The sequence below is a fragment of the Kryptolebias marmoratus genome, linkage group LG11 (assembly GCF_001649575.2).
Source record: "Kryptolebias marmoratus isolate JLee-2015 linkage group LG11, ASM164957v2, whole genome shotgun sequence".
NCBI classification, from domain to species: domain Eukaryota; kingdom Metazoa; phylum Chordata; class Actinopteri; order Cyprinodontiformes; family Rivulidae; genus Kryptolebias; species Kryptolebias marmoratus.
In genome coordinates, this window is record NC_051440.1 from 456,338 (window position 1) to 467,785 (window position 11,448).

The 11,448-nt window shown below is 39.1% G+C and overlaps 2 long non-coding RNA genes across 9 annotated transcripts in view; one reads left to right on the forward strand and one right to left on the reverse strand.

The window, feature by feature from the left end:
* Positions 1 to 11,448, forward strand: part of LOC112451431 — a 102,462-nt gene that overhangs the window by 37,044 nt on the left and 53,970 nt on the right. The gene's annotated exons all lie outside the window — the stretch shown is intronic.
* Positions 10,262 to 11,374, reverse strand: LOC119617490. Its single transcript, XR_005233796.1, has 3 exons — positions 10,718 to 11,374; positions 10,410 to 10,627; positions 10,262 to 10,315 (listed from the first exon to the last, which is right to left on the reverse strand). It is a non-coding gene; the product is annotated as an uncharacterized LOC119617490 (long non-coding RNA).

An 11,448-nucleotide genomic window follows, 5' to 3' on the forward strand; every position in this document is an offset into this window, starting at 1 on the left:
AATTACGTCGCCATAGTAACACGAAACGCGAATACAAATAGTAGCCCTCATGCCGAGACCGAGCCGGTCGTTCTGATATAAAATTTGTGGGGGTTCTTTGCCCGGTTCGGGCTGCATTAAGGGTAACGGATTAATAATATATAATAATAATAAAGAGACACTTTTACGAGGTGTAGAGTAATAGAGGCCTGCATGCATTGCATGAGGCAGTACAATGCCTTGCGAAGCAAGGCATTGTACTGCTCTCTATGCACTGCTGGCAGGCCCCAATAATAATAAAGAGACACCTTATTCGGTGTAGAGTAATAGAGGCCTGCATGCATTGCTGGCAGGCCCCCAATAAAGAGACACCGGTGTAGAGTAAGAGAGTAAGAGAGGCCTTGCTTCGCAAGGCATTGTACTACCTCATGCAATGCAATTGTGTGAATGCTTAAAAGCATTCACACAATTACCCAGTAGGTAAAAGGAAACTACTGTAAAAGAAAGTCTACCGTGTTTCTTAGATTTTAAGCAGCTTTTACCATATAAGTCAAACTGGAGACACTTGTTTGACATAGATGTGAAATACAAACTTCTGCCATTCAGACAACAAAATTCAAACCATAGTTTATGTCATGGTTTATGAATTGATTTGGCCCACATGCAGAACACACTCGGGAGGCAGAGAAAGAGTTTAAAAGGTTTATTGAAACAAATGAGAATGAATGGTCCGGAACGTGAAACTCTAAGATGGATCCTTGACTGTGTGAAAAAGTGAAGACTAGGATCTGGAAGGAAGGAAGGGAATTAATAATTTTGCTAGATCGCTTACAGAGAAGTTGATGGTTCACCGCCAGGGACGGATGAGGGGGGTCTAAGGGGTAGAAACTGAAGCTTGAGTAATCCAAGGTGGAGAGCAAGGTGGTGTTCGGAACCAGGAAGTTGATGGGGGTGCAGGAGAATGGTTTGGTAGATCGGCTGAGAGGGCGAGCAGAGTTTGATCGGAAGGAGGGCTTGAACAGGGAGCTGCCAGCGAAGGTCCTCAGAGTTTGTTTGTTTTTTCTTTTTTTTTTTTTAGGTCAGCGCATATTAATCAACATATGAGCAACAAGCATCACAGTAAATATGACAGAATTAGCAACAATGGCTACATTTCATCTGTTGTCCTAAGGCAGGCACCAGAAAACAGACAAAAATTTACAGACAACACAAGTCAAACAAATCAACATAAACTATTAAATGGTGATTTTAGTCAATTTACATGTGAGTACAGGACTGATTTGTTTTTAACCACTGTTTTAAGGTTTTCTTGAATGACAGATAGTTCTCACAGTTTCTAACATGTGCTGGCAGTGAGTTCCATGACTGTGTACCTCTGATAGACACCACAATTTGGCTAAATTTTGTCCTGCGCCGCTGTATGTTACAATCACCCCTGCTTAAAGCTCTAGTATTGACTCTATTGTTAGTTTTCCTTTGTATAAAAACAGTTACAGGTTGACTCAAATGTCTATGGTTCAACAGGATGGCTTGAGTAATTTCCTGACGAGGTAACTGGAGCGTAGGGAATTCCTGAGGAGGAGCACAAAGAGAAACGTAAGAAAGTCTACAGAGAAGACCAGGGACCGAGGGAACACAACACATACCACGTCGGTTAACACACTGGCGAAGAATTGCCGGCAGCGCACTCCTCTTAAGCCTCTCCTGTCAGCTCAGAAGCAGTAGGCAACAAACAAAGGGAGAAGACTCCCAGACCCCAACAGTTTATTTAATTACCCACAAAAACGAAACATGTAAAAAAATGTGTCTATGATACCCATTGATAACATTTTGGCTTGAACTTTTTCATACCCCATATTACATATTTTGCAAAAATTTCTGTTTAAATTTAAGCAAAGCTTGGAAATCCATAATCTACATGACACTGTTGTAATTACAGTCAAAGGTGGTTTGACAAAGTCAGCGCAGCTACTTATGTCTGCATGACACCATTCTGTAATGTGAGAAAATGGGGAAAAACTGGAGGGGTGCATTTACAAATCAACATAAAAGAATGGGAAAACTATTCTGGCTGATATGAAAACATCTTTTTAAAATAAAATGTTACACTTTAAAACATGCTCTTATGTCTTTAAATAAGCGTCCAAGAATGGCAGACCTATTTTCTTTTGCAAGCCAGTGGTTCGACTCTATGAACTTTAGGTTCATTTTGAAGTCCTTCTCTGTTAGATTTCCTCTGTATCGGTAGATGTCCTCTTTTTAATTTTGCCATACCCTCTCAATGTGCTGTGTATGAGCATCACTGCCAGGATGAACAAAATGTCTTCGGTGATTTACCTGATAGTTAATATACCCATCATGTGACAAACCATTGTATGCACCCCAGCAGTCACTGATCACTGAACTTCCAAGTTTGACATACTTTCTTATTATTGGAAGCAATCTCCTCCTGGATTGATTTTTCACAAGTTTTAATATTGGCCGCCTTCTAGACTTTTTAACTTCCAGATTTCCAAACACCCAGGAACGTCTTCTCCAGGTTTGTCCACGTCTATACTGAAAAATAAGCAAAATGTCAGCAAAAACATTTCCTGAGAAAGACACAACTAAGATCACAAATTACAAGGTTATAGTCAATAGAGACAAAGATCTTGGTAGAAATTTAATGTTCTACTGGTCATATATGGTTTACCTGATACATGACATACTTGCACCAGTTTTTATGGCTTTTCATTTTCAACTCATGTAATGTTTGAAAGCCAAACACAATAAACCACTATAAACAAAAACAATAATACAGACACACTAAAGTAAAACTTTACCTTTCTTTTGTGTCTGGATTTGCTTTCATCTATAGCCACAAAAGCACCTCTTCCTCCAACTTGCATTTGCTTTTGTCTCTAAAGTCGCCTTACTGCCACAGAACAGATTTTTCTGCAAAACTGTAGTCATTCTTGTTAGTGATTTGCTGATTCCAGTCACCCCATCTTCTAGCATGTCAGCCTGTCTCCTTCTTAATCCGTGTGACAGACTAATGCAAAATATGAAAATTACTAATGTAACTATCTGACAGGAAAATATGTGCAGAATGAGAGTTTGAGAGTGTATAAAGTTTATTTTACCTATGCATAATGTCCATCCATGATGGCAGTAAAATGTGAGATCTAGAGAAAATTGACCCCTCACTGAGAGATCGAGTGATGTCTCTGCCTCTGTGTGTTGCCTTTCTGCAACTCCTGAAACACAAGATGCTGTAGTTAAGTAACATTTGAATTTTGACTAGAAGACTGAAAAAGGCTCATTCCCTGTCCCAGGAGTTTTAGACTTGTGGACAGCATTGCATTTTCTGTTATTATTCACTTTACTTAATGTACTTTGTCAGAATGACTTCAACACAGGCATGTGGAGAGAGGGAGGACAACAACATATGCAGCTTCAGTCGGTCCCTCTGTTCTGGGTCAGGCAACCTCCAACACTTTGACATAAAGAAACTCTATTGTGAGTGTTACACCGATGCATCTCAAAGTTCAGGTAAACTACAGCCTATTCACGGTTCACTCTTCGTTCTACAATCACCTGACTTTACTAACAGACACGTCCTCCCTGTTGTAGTCAGGATCTGGGCTGGAGGTGAACGGCTCTGAGTAGAATGAAGTCACTGCTGTATGACCTCAGAGGGAGAAAGTTATTAGAGTGGGACAAAGCTCTTCATTTGATCTGTGCAGTTCAAATCAGTACACACTACACAGAAAAGGAAAAAAAAAACTTTGCAGCCTCAGTACTATTACATTGCTACTGTGTTGCATATAATTACTACCAATTACCAATGCGCTGCATTTGCTCCCACCATGAAGAAATTTCAAGAAGATTTTAAGTTACTGAAAGAGGAGACTCGTCTTCTGAAGGAGGAGAATCGTCTTCAGAAAGAGGAGAATCGTTTTCTTGCTTAACATGGTGTTGTTGCCATAGTTTTTCATTTGGTTTGTGCTGTGTGATTTAGACTGAAATAAAAGTACATACTTTTGATTCTATCCACCAAACAAGACAGACTTTCTTTTACAGTACAGTTTCCTTTTACCTACTGGGTAATATGTTGTGTATTACCTAATAATGATTTAATGTCTTGTTGCTAGTTTAGGAACAACTTAAACACACAATGAGTATTACATTGTAATAGCGGCTTAAAATCTAAGAAACAAGACAGACTTTCTTTTATTTATTTATTTATTTCAAGTTTGTTTGATAGGGACAGACACACATCGACATAGACAAACTGAACAAAACAGCAGTCCCGTGTTTGCGTCATAGTGCAATAGCAACAGCTAATTTGCAGCACTTGTCCCTAGATGGGCTTTTAAACAGTAGCTCTTAAAATAGAAGTAATAATAATTTAAAATAGCACAACATAATGTTGACAACATCTACAAAGGGTGAAACATAAAAAATCAAGAATGGATACAGTTCTGTTTTTGACATAACCAAAGTTTTGTTTGTTTTTTGAACGTACTAAAACTGGTTATAGACTTTAAATCAACAGGAAGTGAGTTCCAAACTGTGGATCCTCTCACGGACAGAGCACTTTGAGCAAAAGTGGTTCTTCGAAAGGGGACCCTACAATTTCCACCCAAAGCCGCTCTGGTAGATCTGCTATAGCCCTGCAGTCTCTGTATACAATCACTTAATGGTGTAGGTGCATATCCATTTAAACACTTAAAAATCAATTTTAAAAGATTATAATTTATAAAATTAGTAAAATTCAAAATGCCCAATTTAACCAAAATATGACAGTGATAAAATCGAATTGGCTTTTGATTTAAAACCTCTAAAGCCCGGTTGTAGAGACTTGCTAATGGTTTGAGTATAGTTTGACTAGTCTGAGACCAAACAGTAGCTCCATAAGAAAAATGTGAGAAGATCATTTAGTTCAAAAACATCTCTGCACGTTGAAGTGTTAAACAATTTCTAATAATTTTAAAACAGTTTATATTTGACCTAACAGTTTTGCAGATTTTGTCAACATGGCTCGTGGAATTTAACTTAGCATCCAGAATTATTCCCAAATATTTTTCCTGTGATACTTGTTCAATAGGGTCTCCAGTAATCTGGATATTCAAAGACTGTAGTGACATTGTCTTGATTGAAAAGCAAATGCACTTTGTTTTCTTTGTATTAAGAATTAAGCAAGAATCCTTTAGCCATGATGATAATCTCTGCAAGCTGTTCTGAAGTTTTTCACTGACTACAATACTGCTTTTATCCGATGTGTAAAGAATGGTGTCATCAGCATACATTTGCAGGTTGACTTCAGGACAAATTTTAGGAAGACTGTTAACATACAAACTGAAAAGGACCGGACCTAAGATGGTTCCTTGTGGAATCCCTGTTACTATTTTACAGAAAACAGATGTATTATTATTAATGACAACACATTGTTTACAGTGCAATTTCCTTTTACCTACTGGATAATATGTTGTGTATTACCTGGTAATGATTCAATGTCTTGTTGCTAGTTTAGGAACAACTTAAACACAAAATGAGTATTACATGGTAATAGCTGCTTAAAATCTATGTAAAAACTCATCTGCATAAATGTCTTTGCAGTAGCACAGCCTGGAAATATCTGTCAATTTACTGTGTAATTCATAGGTAAATGGTAGGTAAAGTAGGTACTATTAAACAGTAATATGACTGTAAATACCCTCTAAAATCTGTTTTAATGACATTGTAATATGCTTTAATTTACTATGTACTTACCTGTTAATTACATGGTAATTAATGGACTGTAAAAGGAAGTGTTACCGAAATTTGATTTCACTTTGGCATTGAACAAGGTTTTTTGATATATATTTTTTAGTTTTTGTCAAAAAGGCCATTTTATATTGACCATGAATGATTAATGACAGCAATGAAAGCATAAAACATCCAAGGGGGAATACGTTTTATAGGCATTGTATCACTCTATCCCTTCTCAGCATGAGGTGATTTTAGTTTTAAACTCTGAAGGTAATACACATTTCTTCAAGAAATGCTAGACCTTTAATTAATTATCAGTCTGTCTCTGTCATCACCCATTCTTTGTTTTGTTCCATACTTAAAGTTAAACTTTTTAGTTTTCTCTCTTCCTCTATGTTTTTCTTCTTTTTCTTTCTCTACTTAGCCACTATCATCAGCAAACTGAGGCACATAAAGTGTGTCTATATAAAGCCTCCCACACCCTACAGTTATCCCTCACCCCCCGCCTTCATCCACTCTGCCTTTCAGCCCAAAATACTGACGCAGAGTTTCCTGGCCTCGGTTCAGGAAATTGCCGCTTCAAAGGGGAGGAGCAGCAGCAGGAGAAGGAGGAGGATGGAAACTTAGAGACGCAGCTTTGCCTTGGATACAGTAGTAAAACACAGACAAACACACATATGACCATATTTAGAGAGTGGCTGAGGGCCTGCACACACTGACCGCCTTTGTAATCAGACCAACTGGATGTCTCTTGTATCTGGACAGACTTAGGGGCACAATCTTAAACGCTGAAGGAGAAGAAAAGCTCAAAGTGTTGCCCTTCTCTTCACAATGTTCCTATTAGTGTTTTATTGTATACTTTTTTACACTTGAAAGATTTTATTTGCTTAAGCTATTTGTTCAGTGATCTTTTGGCACAAAGCTTATTTCTTGAGAGTGCTGAAAGTTTTGATGTATGACTGGCTTAAATAGCACAAAGTATCCAAAAAAACAAAACAACAACAAAAACATGAAAACAGCAGCTGATTGAATAAAAATGTAAGTTGAGATTTTTTTTTTATTCCCTAACTACATTTATCTGACAATATGCACAGCAGCATATTGTACCTACTCCGTTTTGCCTGTTTTTCTCTCTTTCGTAGATTGAAAAGAATGGCATTTTCCTCTCTGGTGTTCCTCAGTTCTGGTGACTCACTCTTCCCTTTGAATAACAAAGATCCTTTCTTCCTTTGTTTCATCAGCCAGTGCCAGTACAGTGTTTATTTTCTCATTATGTGCATATGCTAACACCATTCTCTTTAACCAAAGGCAATTGTTTATCATCATAGTTGCTATTAGCAACACTGAAGACAAAGCAGAAATTAATTTTTATCTGAAAGTTGCAAGTATTTTGTTGGAGGAATGTGTTATCAAACAAAACCTTCTTGGTAACTGCACCTGATTGGATTTTACATACCTCATCTTTTGTGTTTCTAGTCAGGAGTTTTTATAAATGTGTCTCTATTCTCAAATTTTTTTTTTCATGCATTGGATGTGCTCCAAAACAGACATCAGATAAAAGCAGGTTTCAAATTGAACTAACATGCGATTTGATATATATATATATATATATATATATATATATATATATATACTGCTAAAAAAAATAAAGGGAACACTTAAAAAACACAATATAACTCCAAGTAAATCAAACCTGCGAAAGCAAACTGTCCACTTAAGAAGCAACACTGATTGGCAATCAATTTCACATGCTGTTGTGCACATGGAAAAGACAACAGGTGGAAATTATTGGCAATTAGCAAAACACACTCAATGAAGAAGTGGTTTTGCAGGTGGGGACCACAGACCACTTCTTAGTACCTATGCTTTCTGGCTGATGTTTTGGTCACTTTTGAATGTTGGTGGTGCTTTCACACTCGTAGTAGCATGAGATGGACTCTACAACCCACACAAATGGCTCAGGTAGTGCAGCTCATCCAGGATGGCACATCAATGTGAGCTGTGGCAAGAAGGTCTGCTGTGTCTGTCAGCATAGTGTCCAGAGCCTGGAGGTGCTACCAGGGAACAGGCCAGTACTCCAGGTGATGTGGAGGAGGCCGTAGGAGGGTAACAACCCAGCAGTATGACTGCTACCTCCGCCTTTGTGCAAGGAGGAACAGGAGGAGCACTGCCAGAGCCATGCAAAATGACCTCCAGCAGACCACAAATGTGCATGTGTATGCACAAATGGTGTGGGGTGGCATTTCTTTGAGGGCCGCACAGCCCTGCATGTGCTCGCCAGAGGTAGCATGACTGCGAGATGAGATCCTTAGACCCCTTGTGAGACCCTATGCTGGTATGGTTGGCCCTGAGTTCCTCCTCATGCAGGACAATGCTAGACCTCATGTGGCTGGAGTGTGTCAGCAGTTCCTGCAATATGAAGGCATTGAAGCTATGGACTGGCCCGCTCGTTCCCCAGACCTGAATCTGATTGAGCACATCTGGGACATCATGTCTCGCTCCATCCACCAACGTCACGTTGCACCACAGACTGTCCAGGAGTTGGCAGATGCTTTAGTCCATGTCTGGGAGGAGATCCCTCAGGAGACCATCTGCCACCTCATCAGAAGCATGCCCGGCATTGTAGGGAGGTCATACAGGCCACAGACAATACTGAGCCTCATTTTGACGTGTTTTAAGGACATTACATCAAAGTTAGATCAGCCTGTAGTGTGTTTTTCCACTTTAATTTTGGGCGTGACTCCAAATCCAGGCCTCCATTGGTTAATAAATTTGATTTCCATTGATGATTTTTGTCTGGTTTTATTGTCAGCACATTCAACTTTGTACAGAACAAAGTATTCAATGAAAACATTTCATTCATCCAGATCTAGGATGTGTTATTTATGTGTTCCCTTTATTTTTTTGAGCTGTGTGTGTGTGCGTGCATGTGTGTGTGTATATATTTATGTTTTCATATTGCAAAACAAACTCCAATTATTAGTTAATTAATGTCATCTCCACAATACAGACAACCTTGCCGCAAGAATGTTTGCTGCAATCCAAAGGATCCATTGGATCCATGTTTTTCAACACAAAAATTATTTCTAAGATATATTATTAACAATTATTTAAAGCAAACTTTAAAAGGTATGTTCTGTTACAAGTTTCCTTGCGTGAGTCACGGAGGCTCACAATATTGTTGCTTAAGTTTTGAGAATGTTCAAACATTTGAGCAACAGCTTTTCTCTCAAAATAGTCACAAAGTCCACGAGGGTGTCTCCAACCCACCTAAATTGTGTCATATGCAAATGTCCATGTCTAAAAACCATACTGATGATAATTATTGAAAAACTCGTCCAAATCTACTTATCTTATGAACGTGTTTAAAGCAAGAACACACCTAAAACATGCAGGAGAGCAGCCCCAGAGGATTGGAGTTTGACACGTGACATAAATGATGCATGTTAAACTCTGTCTCACCCCTCAGCACAGCTGCAGAACAGGGCAGAAATGGAGGTTGTGATTACTATTGTGAAATACTTATCCCACAAAATAATTATTTGGGGTTTGTTTAATTTCTGTTTGGAAAGCTCAATTTATTGAAATGGTTTATAATCATATGGTTTTGTATTCTGAATGTAAACCGACAAATGTATTTTTCATACTATTTGACCATTTATTTGAAGACACAACCATGTTTGTCACTCATCACTAGAAAAGAGGATGTTTACTATTTTCCCTGATATTATCCAAGCTACATGTTGCAAACAGAACTGTTTTTCAAGAATCAAATATTTCATTAAGACCTTATTTACTATATCATCACATGGAGACACTGGTTGGCAGCACAGTTGGAGGCACACTTCTCCCTTTGCAAAGGCTTTGTGAATTGGACAGATGCACACATTTCTATAGTGGATCCTCAAACGACACACAATCCTTTGGTTTTAAGTGATCACTGCAGATTCACTTTTCCAATCTATTGTATTTCTTTGTCTTTACTTTTGAAACGTTTGTCTGCAATTTTTTTTGTTCTCGGTGCGGGAGAGCTCTGAAGTAGTCTGGTGTATGGGCAATGAGTGCACATTAAGAGTGCTTGATGGGGGAATGCAAATGAAAGCAGACAGGTTGACTGTCTAATCATTAATTTTGGAACAAAACACAATAGTTTTTATTTTCCTTCTTTTTGGACAGTCCAATTTATTAGAATTTTACCTGAATCTTCAAACTTAGAGCATATTGGTATTTTCTCCAAAAATATAAGGAAAGCATTCCCTGTCTCTTAGACTACAGGTGTTATTTTTTATAAAACACTTTAAAAAAACATCAAAAAGTTTCATTGTTGCTCTAATTTCTCAATACAAATTGATTGAAAAAAATTTCTAATATGGATTGTTTAGCAAGACAATTTGTTGCACTTCTACATAGCCATGTCACCTCAAGCCAGTTGGCATCCCTTGGTGAACAACAACAACAAAAAAAGATGAGCCTATTTTTGTCAGGATCTGGGCTTTTCTAAATAGAGCAGCTCGGCAATAGACAGACACAGAGGCCAAAATAACGGAAGTGATTTTATTTACAGTGATGTTTAAACGTGCGCAGAGGAAACAGGAACCGGGACCTGGAAACAGAGGGTTGTGTGAATCTGAGGATTCTCTTCGGAGATGAACAGGCAAAGTGCGAGTAATGATTCTTGTCCGGGAGAGCGAGCTTACGGTGAGAGGCGTGATCCACGACACGGAGAGACGACAGTGAGGCGAGTATAAATTCCAGTGGAGGTTCAGTGGTAATCTCTGTTGGTAACTGATGAATCCTTCCCTTACAGGTGGTGGCAGCAGCGTTGGCAGACAGGCTCAGGCAAAACAGGTGAGTACTAAAATGGACAGCAGGCACTTGGATGCAGACCAGACTGGTTCCAGACAGGTAGGTAATCCTGAACACAGGTTCAAAAAACAAACACTTGAGTTACAACCAGGAGTACACAAAAACACAGCAAAGTCTCTCTCAGGCTCTTGCACTTTACCGCATGGTAAACAATGCTCCAGCGCTGGTCTGGTTCCCACCAAGGCCTTAAGTACCCATGGAACGCCTGATGAGCCTGATCCACTACAGCTGCGGAGGGTGTGGTGCAGAGCTGCCAATCAACCGTCCAAGACGGCCTACCAGGAAGTAATCACACACAATTTCCAAAACACCACAATTTTCATGCCTTTGCCAATGTGTGACTGGGCAAGGCTATGTCAAGTCACCTCAGCACCATACCGATGAAATCCTAGCTAAAAATGTCATTTAAATGGACAGTCCTGTCAATTTTGTGATGTTCTGTCTCATAGTTATCAATAGTTAGTACCTTATCAGCTGTGACATTTATCAGAATGCATGGAGTGTGGAGAATAAGGTAAACAATTTTGTCCAGGCTAGACTAATGATGCCCTATGCTGAGGTGCTGAGGCTGCTGAATGTATCAGTTTGCTGGTTTGCTAAATTAATGTATAGAAAATGGCAAACTCTTCTAAACTCTGGCCTTAAAATAAGGCTCAGCAGCACCAGTGAACTGTAAGGTGTCAGAATCATGATGATGGATTAAATTTGAACTAAAATAATAGCAGTGCCCTCTCCCTGGGCTGCCACCTTATCGTGGTGGAGGGGTTTGAGTGTCCCAATGATCCTAGGAGCTATGCTGTCAGGGGCTTCATGCCCCTAGTAGGGTCACCCAAGGCAGACAGGTCCTAGGTGAGGGGCCAGACGAAGTGC